General features: G+C 40.8%; 1 protein-coding gene across 3 annotated transcripts in view; it reads left to right on the top strand.

The window, feature by feature from the left end:
- The window catches only part of SCAF8 (SR-related CTD associated factor 8), a 153,574-nt gene that overhangs the window by 79,113 nt on the left and 58,013 nt on the right, over positions 1–16,448 (top strand). For 2 of the 3 annotated variants that reach the window (XM_064708203.1, XM_064708205.1), the window contains exon 21: positions 9,624–10,767. The exons of the other annotated variant lie outside the window; for it this stretch is intronic. The gene's annotated coding sequence lies outside the window, so the exon portion shown is untranslated. Of the gene's footprint in view, positions 1–9,623; positions 10,768–16,448 lie in introns of those variants that run through there. 3 annotated transcript variants of the gene reach the window in all.

Consider the following 16,448-nt stretch of genomic DNA (forward strand, 5'->3'; position numbering starts at 1 on the left):
TTTTTTAAGAGACAGATTTAAGCACGCCAAAAAGTCTAAAATGTAATATGAAAGTTAAAAAAAAAAAACACCAAAATAACTAGTTCATCCAGTTAACCTGCCAGCATGGACTTAATAGTAGTAAGTTATAGTAAGACTGTAGCTGGCGTCACAACAGTCTGTAGTCTTCAACAGGTATAGAGCCTTGGCCATGCTCTGGAGCTCTGTCCCATAATGATTATCTGAGGTATTTTTTATATGTTGTGGCATTTGATTGCAATAACTGAAATGAATGAGCAGTAACACCAATGTAGGTTGAGCCAATGTTTTTAGAATTTGTGGAGAGGCAGCTGACTAGAAAATGGAGTTAATGATCTGAAACAAAATGACCTACAGGAAGATTATCTTCTGCTTATTTAATGCTGGACTGATCTACCATCAGCACAGAGACATTTATAGAATAACAAGAGTATGGAAGTAAGAGGCATTTTGTTTGCATAATCTATAAATTTTAATTAAGTTGCCAAAATATTTTTAGTTCCAGGCCCAACGAGGCAGAACCAGACTAGAATTACTGACTTTGTGATCAATGGCTGCTGAGGTCGCATAGAAACCACAAGTAATGGCAAATCATTACTTGGACCTAAAATAAGATTATTTAAGTCATTAATTAAAGCTAAATATGCATAATTGCATTTAAATGTAGACTGATATTTTCAAGCAATTTTTAGGATCTTTAAGAGAAGCTCCATGTTGTAAGGTTCACCTTTGCTGGCTATTCATGCATTTCTACTTCACCGGGGACATAATTCCTGTACTGCAGCAATTGGAAACAGTACTTCCACTGCAAAGTGAGAACTGTGAAGGGCATGTGGGGTAGCAGGCTAATGGTCACCAGTGCATGGCTAAGACCAGGCAGAAGATACAATTGTTAGACAGCAGAGGGCACAGAGGAAATACATTCATTCTGCAGACTGACAAAACAGATGGTGGGTACCTTTCATCCAAAGGGGATGCTGCAGGATTGGGATAAAAGTTAGTAGTACAAATATGAAGTTGGGTGTTCAATGAAGTAAAGTTTCTACAACTACTTTTTGGAGACATCAAAACAAGTGAGAATAAAAAAGTATGTTTATTAGTTATGAGGTATTTCTGAGCCATTGGTGCATTGCATAAAAAAAAAAAAAGTAAATGCTATCTTAGGACATGTCAAGCAAGGTAACTCCAGCAGAGAAAGTGAAGTTATCAGTGTCTTAATCATAAAATCACTCAGGTTGGAAAAAGACCTTTAAGTTCATCAAGTCCAACCATTAACCCAGTTCTGCCAAGTCCACAACTAAACGACGTCCCTAAGGACCAGTTCTACATGTCTTTTAAATACCTCCAGGGATGAGGACTCAACCACTTCACTGGGAAACTTGTTCCAGTGCTTGACAACACTTTTCATAAAGAAAATTTTCCTAAGATCTAATCTAAACCTTCCCTGGTACAACTTGAGGCCATTTCCTTTTGTCCTGCCGCTTGTTACATGGGAGAAGAGACTCATCTGACCTGGCTACAGTCTCCTTCCAAGGAGTTGAAAAGAGTGTTGAGGTCCCCTCTGGGCCTCCTTTTCTCCAGGCTAAACAACCCCAGCTCCCTTAGCCACTCCTCACAGGACTTGTGCTCCAGACCCTTCACCAGCTCTGCTACCCTTCTCTGGACATGCTCCAGCACCTCAGTGTATTTCTTATATTGAGGAACCCAAAACTGAACACGGGATTTGAGGCGCAGCCTCACCAGTGCTGAGTACAGGGGACAATCCCTGCCCTGCTCCTGCCGGCCACACCATTGCTGATCCAGGCCAGGATGCCATCGGCCTTCTTGGCCACCTGCGCACAGCTGGCTCATGCTCAGCTCCTGACCAGCACCCCCAAGTCCTTTTCTACCAGGGCACTTTCCAGCCACTCTTCCTTAGCCTGTAGCACTGCCCGGGGTTTTTGTGACACAAGTGGAAGACCTGGCACTTGGCTTGTGCCACTGGCTCAGCCCACTGGTCCAGCCTATGGGAGCATCCCTCTATAGAGCCTTCTTGCCTTCCAGCAGATCAACATTCCCACCAAGCCTGGTGTCATGTACAAACTGAGGATGTGCTTGATGCCCTCCTCCAGAACATCAATAAGGATATTTAACAGAACTGGCTCCAGCACTTAGTCCTGGGGAATCCCACTTGTGACTGGCCACCAGCTGGATGAACTCCATTCACCACCACTCTGGGCCCAGCCATCCCGCCAGTTTTTGACCCAGTGAACAGTGCAGGAACTCCTGTCTGAGCCAGGAGCAGCCAGTTTCTCCAGGAGAGTGTTATGGGAAATGATGTCAAAGTCCAGGTAGACAACGAGGACAGACCTTTCCTCATCCACTAAGCAGGCCGTCTTGCCATGGACAGAATTGGTCAAGCAAGACCTGCCTTTCACAAAGCCACAGTGTCTGAGTCTAATCCCCTGGTTGTCCGGTACATGCCATATGGCATGTACAGGCACTCAAGATGACCTGGTCCATGACCTGCCCCAGGACCAAGGTCTGGCTGACAAACCTCTAGGTCCATGGATTCTCCATTTAATCCTTCTCATGGTTGGACATCACATTTGCCAACTTCCAGCAATCTGGGACCTCACTGGTAAACCAGAACTAGTGATAAATGATGGGAAGTGGCTTGCTGAGCCCTTCTGCCAGCACTTTCAGTATCCTTGAATGGATCCCATCCAGCCCATAGACTTGTGTCTCTCTAGGGGGTGTAACAATTTTCCCTTGGATTAAGATGCTTCATTCTATTCTCTGTCCCTGTCTTGCCGCTCAGGAGTCTGGGTACCCTGAGAACCACTGGTCTTTCTATTAAAGACTGAGGTAAAGACATTAAGTACCTCAGCCTTTTCCTCATACTTTGTGGCTATATTTCACCCCACATCCAGAAAAAGATGGAGTTTCTCCTTAAGAAGCATTTTTGCTGTGTTTTGTAGCTGTAGCCAGATTAAGTTCTGGTTGGGTTTGGGCCCTTCTAATTTTCTGTCTGCATAACCTCACAAGATCCTTGTAGTGATCTGGACTTCTCTGCCCCTTCTAAGGATTATAGACTTTTCATTTTCTCTTGAATGCCAGCTGAAGCTCTCTGTTCAGCCAAGCCCATCTTGTTTCCTGACAGCTTATCTTTTGAGATGTGGGGATGGCCTGCTCCTGCACCTTTAATATGCTTTGGTTTTTTTTTTAAGAATGTCCAGCCTTCCTGGATTCCTTTGCCCTTCACAACTGCTTTCCAAGGGACTGTCAACCAGTCTCCTAAACAGAACTTTGTGGGATAAAATCTCATCATTCCTGTTCCAGCAAGATTAAATCAAAAAGTGGAAGACGCTGAGAAGCAAGCTATGGAAAGAACAGGAAAGCAAGAGGATGCTAGCAAGAGGTTGCTAACAAATATTGACTTAACCATATAAAAGGAAGTTTGGGAAAGAGATTGAATAGTCTCTCTAACCACCTCCAAGAAGAGCACACCCGAAAAAAGAGAAAATATCTTTATTGTGAAAACAAGCCTCACGATTATAAATTGATCATAAAAATGCAGACTTCAAATCAGGAAAATTATTCTAGTCATCAAAGCAATGAACTTCAGGAACAGTAAGTAAAAAGATGTTAAAAAAAAAATTAGGATACAGCTTGGCCAGTTAATGGAATGGAATGGGAGAGGCCTGCATGCTGAGACCTTTCAAAGTACTACCCCTACTTTGTACCCCTCCTGTTCCACATAGTAAAGGGCTATGGACTAGTTTTGCATGCTCTAGAGTTTGCTGTCAGGAACCAGAAGCTCATAGGTATTCAGTTAAAATTAAAATTAAAAAATTAAGAGACTTCAGTTGCGAGAGAGAAGAAAAATCCTGGGGATTCGGTTTGTCTCAGAATTGCCACAAGCCATCAGTGTGTTACAGCCCTGACAAACACCCAGAGAGGTGTAAGAGCTTCCATTCCATTTCAGGGTGGGGTTACTGATTGGGGCTTCAGCTTGCTTCCTCCATGCTGCTGGAAGCCCAGCCAGGAGTTACTGCTTTGAGAAGAGTACAGGGAGCTGCTATGTCCTGCTGGCATACAATTTATTAGCCAATTCCAGCTGATACTCAGTGATTGTGCAATGGCTTTTTTTATTTGCTTTGTCCCAGTGTGCCCATTTAGAGGAGCACACCACCCCACAACCGGGAGGCAGCAACATCCAACCCATCCGGCGACATCTTGGGTGAGAGAGGCGCTGGTGCCGGCACTCCTCTCCCAGTGGCTCACACCAGGGCAAAGCAGCACTTTGGGACAACTTCTGTTCTCTGGGACGTGGACAGTAAACAGCTCCCTCAATCAGTCACAGGCATCTGAGGCTGACCCAGCTCCTGCAAGCTGAAGAGGTCCAGGTTATTTTAAGGCTTCTCCTGCAGGACTGATGCAGTGTGGCTGCAGTCACACTGTCGGCTCCCAGCTCTCCCACGGAACCTGTGGCTGTTGTGGGGATGCTCTCGCTGCCAGCTCAGGCACCAACCCACCCCAAGCTTGTCCTCAGCTTCACAGCTTCAGTGCATACCAAAAGCGTTTGCTTGAAGTGCCCCTGCTGTGTTTATGGATGTGCCTTTGCCTTGAAGCAAACCAGAAGCATTCCTGCAGTTGAGCTCAGCTGCGGAGAGATTAGGGCTGTTCTGCATTAACACCTTGAAGTGTTGTTTGCAGTTTCCAGCTCGCACCATCTGCCATTCCATAGCCACACCAATGAACACTGTTTGGCTTGAATGTAGATGAAGTGCTCTAGCAAGTATGTCAAGACTTGGCTCATGATCAAGTTTCAGTCATGTAAGTGTGTAGGCATACCCCCAAACAAACTTAAATCTTTCTCTCCATCATGGCAAGGGAGAGAAGGATAACTGCGTCAGCCAGCAAAGCTGGAGGACAGTACATTTGGATGTTTCTTGTAATGCAAATGCCAAATATTCAAAAATTGTGCCTTCCAAGGTTATCAGACTGGCTTTAAAATAGTGTAATCTTAAAATAAAGTCTCTAGAAATCCCTTTCATCTGCTTTTCTCAGATTCTTTTGAGCCTACCAGCACCTAAAAATCACATTTTTTCATATTTTTATCTATGAGCATAGAAAAATGAACTAAAAATGAAAACTATTCATGCAGGAATAACTCTCTTCAGAATGAGAAGCTCTACAGAAAAAACATTGTGGAGCTCACTCTCTGGAGCTGATAACACTGGATTTGACAAAGCCAGGGACTGAATTGCCAAAGTTTGCACAGCTGTAAGAATGATATAGTTCAGATTACAGAATTCTTGCTGACAGAAGATACATTTGGAGTGAAAAACACCAAGTGTAGATTACCTGGAAGGAAGGGAGCAAAGTAAAAAGGCCAGAGGGAGCTACAGTTGTCTTGTGCAGTGCAGTACAAGCATCTTCAGTCACACACCAGGGAAACTGCTTCAAGGCTGTGAAATTCTTCCTTCAGCCCAGAACTCACCCACTCCCAAAAAAGAATACTTGGTGCCAGCCTGGATTTTGGAGGACTGGCAACTGGATTGTCACTTGGTACCCTAATCAGGTCTTACCTACAGAATGCAATGTGCCACTGGACTGTTCATTTCTAACTGATATCACTTACACCACCATATACAGCGCAGAAAAGCTTTGAAAGTCCTTCAGATTTTTGAATCATGTTAGGTAGGATTTTTTTCCAATGGTTTTACATTGCTTTAAATTACACACTGCTTGTGTTTAAAGTATACGCTACTTTTTTAAGCAGATTCATGTGGTTATTAAACTAGCTAATTCTTGTTAATTTAAAAATACACTTCTAAATAAATTCTCTAGAGTTTTAGAGACTTTGTTAATCATTGTAATTTAGTATAGTTTAAATTTAGCACATTGTAACTTCACTTTATATCCCCAATGACTTGATGATATCAAGACTCAAAAGGTATATTCTAACACTTAATATTTACCCTTTAATTTGTTTAAAAAATGATTTATAGGAATATTTTTGTATACAGATACATAACATAGCAATTCAAATATTGAACATTACTACAATTTCTTCCCCTAATACTCCTTAGGCTAAGTCATAGAAAACACTCTGATAATTTTCAAGTTTCCTCCTGCCTCTTCATAAATGACAGCGCAATATATACAAAACATCATATGATGTTCCAAATGTTATTATTATCTTGATAGAGGCTTCTCTGACATCAGGGACAAGGGCTTCATAATTTAATTCAAGTATTGTAATGATCAGCATTCGCATAGTGTAAAGCTTAAGACATCTGACCTCAAGGAACAAACAGATTGAGGTTTGTCATTATCAGTAATCTAGTCTTTAACCACAAATTTTCACTGGAATTTAAAGTCAGTTAAATTATGTAAGTTCTATGCTGCTTGCTAAAATAAGGAAATTTTGCACTTTCTATTAATCTCTATTTGATAACTGCAGTCTTAATTACCCTGAGTGTTACTACTTTTCCCCCTGTCAGCCAACACAGGAACGTTGCACTGTTTAAAAACAGACTCCTGTTTCTCCTTTTGAAAAGAAGGCGTGGGACTCATCTCACTTTACTCTTGCCATACATCTACACTGCAGAGCTGACTGCTCTGTCTGCAGCACAGCACAGAGTGAGCGCTCTGCAGTGCGAGTCACACACCCACACACCTCTCATGGCTGCTCCTGCCTCCTGTGTTTGGCACTTAGGCAAGCATGGCACAAATTCTCCTGCCATCGCTGACTGGCTCCAGATAACTCTGGTTGGATACTTAGGCTTGCCATGGATGGCAAAGAGAACAATGATGATCTTTTAAGACAGGAGTCACCATGACACATCTCTCCATGTCAGCAAGCCATCAGCTCTTCTGGCCCTGAGCAAGCTGCTGCCTGGACTTTCAGTAATGCTTCTGACTGAATAGTTTGTCTCTCTTTCCCTGTTACTGTTAGCAAAGTCTTGACTCTCAGAGATCCTAGCCCTTTTGACAAAAAGACAAAAGTAATTCTGGTATCTGTACGTCTAAAATTCTTGATAAAAATCCCCTACATCTCTCTAATTTATAACCCCTAGAGCTGTTCTCAGTAAGGAGCAGACATCTGCTTTGTCTCATTTTCAGGACATCTGACTTCCTGTAAAAAGCAGGTGTTTTTTGTGGTATTTCCTCTCTGTCTTGGCAGTCAGACAGCAGGCTGTACATCATGAGCAGTCAGGTTGGCTCACCTATCCTTTATCTTCTTTCTTTATTTTCCACTGGAGAAAACTGGAAGTATTTCTGTGTACTCTATGCTGCTGTCTCTCTGTCACCACGTATTTTTCAGAGGAAGTCTCTCTTAGTTTTCTTTCACTGGAAATCCAGTGGGATATATCCCTAAATATCAAATCAAATTTTGTGTTAATTGAAGGTGGGCTTTGTGTTGTATTTCAGCTTCTGCTGGCCTCCAGTTCCTCCAGTCGAGAAGGAGCTGGGGACTCTCTTTCCACCTTGGAGAGCAAGTTATTTCACATTTCTGAGTAGCACAGATGGCACAAACAAAATATATCATAGAGTGAAAAGTAGAAGAGGTCTGCTAATAATCCAAATTAGGTTAAGAAGAGTGATCTGTGCCTCCTGTATTTGTGGAATTGTTTTGTATCTTCATAAAGATCAATATAAATGGTGACCTATTCTTTGCAAAGCTCAATATGACTGGTCCTGTTGGTCTCAGCAGTCTTTTTCAGTATTTTTCTGATCAAGATATATTTTGCAGGATAAACAGTAATTTTGTGGTCTAGAGTTTTGTGAAGTTGTGCAACTGATTTGTTTCTAAACTGTAGTGGTATGTGTTTGTTATTTTCTCAGTGGAATGTTTCATTGAACAAAATTCAGTTTTAAAAGGCTGTGAAACAATTCCATTAGTCTAAATTGAACAATATTTCAATAAAGCACATATTTCATAAAAGTAGCCATATAGATATGAAATCAATTGCTAGGAAGACTGTGTTATCACTTGAAATCTTCTTTTTGTAATGGTTCTATTTTTCCATTTTCAAAGTCTATATAATGCCTCTTGAAATATGTTTGCTTGTATTAGCAGCTTTATTTAAATAAGACTGTATGGTAAAATATTTCAGTTGTTACTGTTCTTGTGTGCTAGGGAAACTGGGCTAGAATAAATTATCATGATGTGAGTGCATAAATTATTTGGAAACCATATACAAGGAATAGTTCTCAATGATACTCTGTTTAGTAGAGTTTTTCAAGTTTTTTTTCCTTGTTCCAGTAATATTCAGTATTCTTACTGATGGTTTGGATGAAAGGTTACAATGTACACTTAATTAATTCATAGAGCAGCACAAGCATTTTGGAAGCAAGGCTGGGGAAAATGACAAAGTAAAGATAAAGTATGCTGATGGTTGAAATTGGTTAGACAAACATCGGCAGGCATTACATTGGTCAGGGGTGAGCAAAGAGATCTCTCACATCACCTGCTACCTCAATTCCTTTAGTGATTTCTATTTATGTGATAATTATAAGAATAATTATACATAAAATAAGTATTTTGTGTAGCTCCAGAAAATTGCAGGGTATATGACTAAAAACTTAGAACTGGTTCTGGAATTCATTACAAGGCTTTTGTACTTACCTTAGATTGAAGCAATTATACTTCTTATCATTCTGCCCATGTCAGTACTGATTGAAAATTGCTAGGGTCTGATGGCTTTGTGAATGGTCTTTGTGAAATAAATATGTGAACATAGTCCAATGTCTGTGGTAGGATATAATACATTCATATTTGTAAGAAATTTTGGCCTTCAGCCTACTCACAGTCCATGGAAAAAGATGGACACCTTCTTGAGGTTACCAGGGGAATGGGATAATCACCTTCCAGAGGTACCTCTGCCCCTCTTACATTTTCTGCAACAAATATATATTGGAGGTGTATTCTTAGTTTTTCCTATCTCAGTCGGTGATACTAAAAGTTTGATTTTCTTGGACTTTACTGAGGACTATCTGAAAAAATTCTAATTGTCAGAAAAGCAGAATAGATAATGTAGAGGGCTGTTTTGACCCTTGGTTCTGTGAAGCAATTCAGTGAGTCATTTATGAAGCTTTTACAGGTGTTACCAATACATAATGGACATGACCAATATGTGTTAGAGATAGTTCTACCACAAACTCATATAAGCCACTTATTAACCTGTTGGATTCTTGCTCATTGTTTGTTAATCCTTTACTCTGTATCTTGTGTACAGTGTGTGAGAGAGACACATTACAGTGTGTAATATAGGACTTTAATCTAGAAAATCTGCTATACAAAAATAATTTTTACAAGGATAATATTATACTGACATTTTTAAAGTACTAAGCTACTGGACATTTATTTTTAGATAATGGTATGGTTGATCCTGGATAATGTTTTAGGAACCATACAGAATAAGGTCTTTCTCCCTCATAAGCATTGTGCAGCTAACAGAGAGACTGTAAACTTTATCTCAAATATTTTCTTAGCAAAGCATTTACTGTTGCATGGCTGAAAAAACAAAACGTCTCATTTATAGGACTTTTTAAAAATTGGAATAAAACTCCAGCAACCAGTGATGACTAGTTATTGTTCCTTTTGTCAACAGGCAAGATGAAGGAAGTTCTGGCAGCTTACCATGTCCCGGGCTCTGCAGAGCTAAGTGAGAAGTGCTCCCAGTTCTAGCATGCATCACATCCCATCGACCTTGGGTCTGGAGTGCCAGAAGGATCCCAGCGCTGCGCTCGGAGACGGCTCTGAGCACCTCAGTACCCCCTTCTTGACAGAACCCAGGGATGGCAATATTACACACCAGTAGTACCTGTCTGGGGCAGGTTTAATTTTATAAATTAAAACAATAAACTCTATGAGTTTCTAGACCGTATTTGTGCTGTTGAGGATGATCTGCTCAGATGAACAGTTTTGCATCCATCGAAGAGACAGGTTCTTCTGCTGGACCAGAAGATGACAGTGGACTGTATATTGTAACTAATATCATTTGTAGCATCTCCTAGTGCAAATAATTGAAGAACAGGTGGCAAGAAAATCCTGTGGGGAATAAGACGTGCTCTGTTTTGATCTACAGATTTTATAAAAAGTTTTGTTTTTTTAAAGATAACCACTTTTAGATAACACTATGTGTGCAGTCTATGTGCAGCTCTTCACTGTGGCTATCTGTATTCCAGAGATGATGAATGCCTTGTAAGACACCTCAACTTTTTAAAATTTGTGATTAATCCTTAAATTATGAGATTATAATGGAAAACTAGAAAGAAAAACTTCTAGGGCTTTTATCTGACTGGATGTCTCCAATTACATCCCATTACTTCTCCTAAAAGGAGAAGGAAAAGTCAGGAAGTAGAAATGAAATACAAAACCCCCCACGTTGCATTTCTTCTTTTGGCATATGCACCTATCTAAATGTGTGTTTGATCTAATATCCAAGGAGAGAGAAACAGCTAAAAGTTAGCTGAGCCATCACACAAAAGGTCTGTGGTTTTGGACAGTATTTGCTAATTTTGTCTCTTGAATAGCTATAGAAAAGAAGGAATATGTATATGCCCCAACATATGTGAAAAGGACATACTTGCCATTCCTTTATTTATTTTTGCTCTTTCAAAAATTAAAGTGTCAGTTATTTGGAATGCTGTAGTCTGTGGTCTCTTTACATTTGTTTGGTGAAAGCCTTTCAGCAAAATCATTCCCATTACAGTGTAACTGCATGATGACCACAGCTTTGGGCCTGTATAATAAAGATCTAAATTCAAAATTTTTTTTTCTCAGCATTTTCTCTATTTTTATGTTGTATCTGCAAGTCCTTGATTGGAGTCCTGCTCCTTGCTGTGCCTGGAAGATTTGGCAATATTTTTAGGAAGAAATGTATTTGTGTGGTTGAACCTCATTCTCCTTTGTATTATTATTTACAACAGATTAGAGGGCAGATACAAAAAGTTAACAAATCAAAAGAGACGCTTAAATTCAATTTGCACATGATCCCCCGGGACAATAAGGAGATCAGGCTCTCTGCATTCTTGATTTAAGGCCATGCTCAAGTATTTGGCATCTGGTCTCTATTAATTGGTAACCCTGCAAAGGTATTGGAAGAAAAAGCTGCAGAAAAGTTGAGTCTAAGCCAGCTTTCATTTGCTGTGTGTGACATATTGTGCTGAACACACAGCTGTGCTGTACAGCACAGTTCAAAAGTCAATCAGATACTTTTTACTTCCTCCTTCCTATTTTCTTCTCCAAAGACAAAATTTTAAATTATAAAAATGTTCTTCATGTAGCAATGAAGTTTGTGTGAGCAAAAACTGCTCATGGCATTTCAAGAGTAAATGTGGTCCTGACAAGGCTATCTTAGCCATGCTGCATTTGGTTTGTCAACAAACAAGTGTTTGTCCCACTATGGTTAGCTCATAGCAAATATCTGAGTTCCTATCAACAGCACACCTTTGACTTTCAAAATCTTTTAGTTGGTCATCACTATTATCCTGTATGTAGCTGCATATGGATGTTGGAGTGCTTACTGCAGTGGCATCCATACCAGTGCGTTTAAACACCGGTTTTATGTGTTTAAAAAAAAAAATAGCGGCAGACAGCAGCGTCTCACACCTGCTGATCAATTTCAGCTAATCTAAAGCTGAGCTCCTGCTCACCTTCTGCCCTGCTCACACATTCCCATGACCTCCCTCAAAGAGCTGCACACCTAAGAGGCTTCCTGGTGTGACTGAAAACATCCTTGTGTAAGAGTTTAGCTCATGTGCCAGCTCTGACACCAGGGAGAGGGTGGGAAGGAACACCTTTTAATCAGCAGTTTAGTTGTAGGTTGGCTCTGTGAATTAACTGATCTTATTACCTTAACTTTCTGTTTCAGGACATTGCTTCCCTATGGCTAAAAGGTGTTCCTTGATTCAGTAACAACACAAGGAAAATAAAGCACTGGAAAATCCTTAGAAAATAATATTAATGGTGTCTTTAAAACTATTTGCGCAGTGGCAGTATTTGTGGTACCAGAAAAATACAACGCCACAAGAGTAATACATTCTTGGCATTCAAATTACTCTGAATATCAAAATGTTTTCAGAAAAACAGAAGTGAAAGCTTGGGCCATAACAGTAAGAGGGCAGCACAAGCCCACTCTGCTAGCAGACCCTGAGCTATTAATGAGGTTTATGCTCAGTATGTGGACAGCTGGAGCCACCAAAACTGTACATGCTTGAGCTTGACCATGGCACCATTTGAATATGAATGACAAGAATGAATTGCCCCAAGAGCAGGGCCTTATTTTGGAGAAATGGCTTTTTGTCTGTACGAGAGGCTGCTGAAGTTTGACTGTCCCATTGAGTGAACTTTTCTGACTTTTTCTGACAAGATGGGTGACTGTTGCCCATCTGTTGAAGGAGTGATTGAAAAACAAAACACAACAAAACAGGCAAACCTTTTGGCACTCCAGTAAGGGCAAAGGTTGAAGCTTTTTGTTCTTTGGATGAATTCCCCTTTGAGATGCCTCTCCATGCTTTTCCTTGGCATCTGGACAAGCCCTTCTTTGTGAAGGGACATGAATATGCAGAGGCCTGCAGTGCACCCTCTCTTCAGTCTGCTTCAAAGGAAAGTTTCAAAAGTCATTATTTTCTGGCAACTTTGAACATCTGAATGGGACTGTGCTGTGTAAAGCAGTGCTGGCTTTACAAACATTAGATTAGTATTAGATGATTGTGATGACTTGGAGCAATTCAGTATTTGCTCAATTAGAATAGATACTAAATGTGGACTGTGTCGCTTAGCAGAAAAGAGTGTTGGTTTTGCTGACTGAATGTAATGTGTGAATGTGGACTTCACATTCAAATGAGATGGTCTTAAGTAATTTCCTTAGCAGAAAATAGTGCATTCAAAGAATAAGAACATCTGTTCAGGGCTGACCTGAAATAAATTGTAGGTTTAGAGACAGGTCCTTTGTCCAGCATTGTTTAGGCACTAGACTTGTAAGAAAAAGTTGACTGTCCAGGTCACAGCTGAGGTTTCAATGACATGTCTGCTACAGCTGAGCACACCAAATCCTACCTGTGGCTGCAGTTCTGTTCCTGCTGCCAATCTGTGATAGCACAGACTTCTGCACTGCTGTGATAGCACAGGCTTTTACAAACTTCAGCTTGCTTTAGATTGCTTACAGTTACATTCCCCTGGGTTTGAACTATGTGTGTGTGTATGCTACTGTTGATTCAACCTGTACATACACACAAAATCCCACCAGTGTGGAGAGATAGAATGTAAGAAAATAAAGATAGTGCACAGGTAGTCTCACACCTGCAGAGTTGCAGCTGTACTAATCACCAAAGATTAGGAACAGGCCTGCCCTTAATAGGCCACAACTGTGTCCAATAAAAAGAAGAGTGCTACAAAAGAGTGGGTTAGCTGATGGTGAAGAGAATTGGCGTTTGTTGTTTGTGCTGTGAAAGGGGATGGAGTTTGTGCTGTGAAGAAGGAGTCAGTGCTGTGAGGAGCTACCCATGAGAAATCACTGAGAAGGTATGGAACTTTTGCAATAAGATAACAACACACCAGTAGTCATCAAATGGTTATATTTGTTAGTTGTTACTCTAAAAAAGCACAACTTTCTTAGAAACTATGATCATATTTCATAAGAAATTATGTACCTTACTTTTCAACTTCTCTGTTGTAACCTTCATCTAGTAATCAAGGTTTAGCTTAGATATTAGGAGAGAGTTCTTTACTGTGAGGGAGGTGAGGCAGAGGAACAGGTTGCCCAGTGATGTTGGTGATGTCCCATTCCTGGAAGTGTTCGAGGCCAGGTTGGATGGAGGTCTGAGCAACCTGGTCCAGTGACAATTATCCTTGCCCATTACAGAGGATTGGAACTAGATTATTTTTAAGTTCCCTTCCAACGCAGGCTGTTCTATGATGCTGTGAAATCTTGTCAAATACTAACTAAGGGAGTCTCAAAGAAGTTTGCAGGCAGAGTATCATTTATTCTAACTTGTAAGTAGATAAACCAAGTCACCAGAGAGCTAAGTAACTTTGTGGATATTTCACAAGGAGTTGCTTCACTGCAATCAACAATAAAAAAATTAATGATCATGTAAGGAATCTTACTTTAGAAGTTATCACATAATTTTTGTCACTCCCTGCTGTGTTTGCCTTCTATGTGAAGAAAGGTCCTCTGTCAGCAGCTTCACTTACCTCAGGTGCTCTGAGAGTTCTGCACCCATGCCCTCTATGTCTTGCAAGAAACAATTAGGTTGCTTTACTCTTTATGATAACCTGAACTGCCCTCCAGGAATCCCTGTGAAGGGCCGGATCTTATCACTGTTTTCTTTATGACAGAGCTGGAAGTTCCACTTTTCACCAAGGCTCCCTGTTGCCAGCACAGAACTTTAAAATATTTTCTACCCTTGTGTTACTACCACCAGAAATAAACAGAAAAGTGTTTGATCAACTTCAAAAGAAAAACCCGTCTGAAAAAAGCTGCCACCTTCCAACTCAGAGGGAAACAGGTCAAACTGTTCAGTGAAATGTTCCCGAATGTAGAAGCAGGAGGCAGTGGTTGCAGAGGGCTGTGGGATCTGTGCCCTGCTGCCAGGGTTGCTGTGAGGCAGAAGGCACTGTCCTCCCATGGCCCCACAAGGTGCATTTCGTGGCAGAAGAGAGAGGAAGTTTTCCCAGGTCATTGTTACTGCTGGGGACAGCAGAGCCATCACAGGGATAGCAGGCACTGAATGGGAGCTGGGCTGAAGCTGTCTGCATTGGCAATATGCTGCATTTTCAAAGCAGTAGTTAATTTTTGTACTGAGTTCCCGAGGCATGTGGTAGATTCACTGTCTGTGGGAATACTTAAGTCAAACTTCTTGATCATTCAAAGGGTGGTGATGTCCTGGTGCAGGCAGCAGGGATGTGTTTGATGTGGAGCACTTGACCTGGAGCTCTCTTACCTAATCCCAGACTCCTTTCATAGCCACTACTCTTTTTTTGACACCAATATTCACTTTGCCTTCAAGCAAGAGAGTTTGTGCTCTGTCTCCATGGGGATCTGGCAGTGCAGGTCTCTAACCATCAGTGGGTGTCAGAAAAATAGCAATTTCAGTTGTATCTTGTAAAAGTCAGCCAAATAATGACATTTTCTTTAAAATCTCAACTGTGTAAGTTCAGACTGAACAACAAAAAAAATTCTTTACTCTTTCTTAGGCACAAAGCTTCCTATTAAATCCATTTTTTTTTGAAAATTAGTAACTAGATATTCAAAATTGCTGAAACTTACTGCCCTCAGTAAAATTTTGGAAACTAGCCAAAACCAGGGGAGTGTTTGCTTGTTTATTCACAAGAAGTTTTGTTTTGAAAAATGGCCCAAATTACATGTGATATCCAGATCAGATTCTTACCCCAGAAATCTTGCTTTTGCTGCAACACTGGAGCATCCTGTACAATACAGATTTGGACATGGACCGTTTCAGGAATCCTTTCCCTGAGCTTTATGTAGAGCAGATTTTGTCAGCTGAATTTCTTATCAAAAGCCTTCACGAGACCCAGGTTCTGCTGCTTGGTTTATTTTGGTTTTGCTTTCATTGCTTGTCAACCAAAGAGCTGCAAAATAAACATCAGAATGTAAAAGTGAGTCCAGGTAATCTAAGGCAGAGAGCTGCATGCTTTCCAGCTGGGAGAAACTGTCTGATGTCATACAGCTCCTCTGACTCCCCAGAACACATTGAGTATATTAAGCAACTCATAAGTGCTGTTCTAAAGTTTGTCTGTCAAAAGCCCTGCCCAAAATTGTGCTTGGTTCTCCATGGCTGATGTGAGGTGCAAATAGCTTGGGTAAGAACTGAAGCACTAGCAGACCTGGAGAATAGGCTTTCTCCAGAATAGGCTTGAAGAAGTCAAGCCACAAGTTGGCAGAGATGGAACCAATCATGTTTGTTTCCTGAAATCACTTCTTTCCACAGCAGGGGAAGCAGGAATGGCCTCTAGTACAAGTAAAACCACCCCTGCAGAGTTTGAACAATAATTGTCATCTCTATCTGGAAGACACTCAAAGGAATCTTTGTTGTTTTTTGTGGGGGTTTATTCTTTTCTGGAGTGCATATTGTGTACATCAGCCAATTCTTTTTTCCATGGGCCTTCTCACAGTGACACAATAAAAGAAAGGCTTGTTAGCATAGCTTTGAAATTGTCATCTCTTCACTCACTAATGCAACTTAACTTCACATAGCTGATTTCAAGTGCTGTTACAGTAAGAAAAGCATGACATTTACTTAGCTGTTAATGTAAGGTCCAAAGAGAAGGGTATGCATTCCTATTTCAGCTCCACTTCTCAGGCAGTTTTACAGTCAACTTCTGCAAGGAATACCAGAGCAGTGATTCATCACTAAGGACAGTCCATCCCATCTCCAGGCCAGAACACTGGATTTCCCAAATGTCACAG

This window comes from Zonotrichia leucophrys, chromosome 3 (genome assembly GCF_028769735.1).
Source record: "Zonotrichia leucophrys gambelii isolate GWCS_2022_RI chromosome 3, RI_Zleu_2.0, whole genome shotgun sequence".
Lineage (NCBI taxonomy): Eukaryota > Metazoa > Chordata > Aves > Passeriformes > Passerellidae > Zonotrichia > Zonotrichia leucophrys.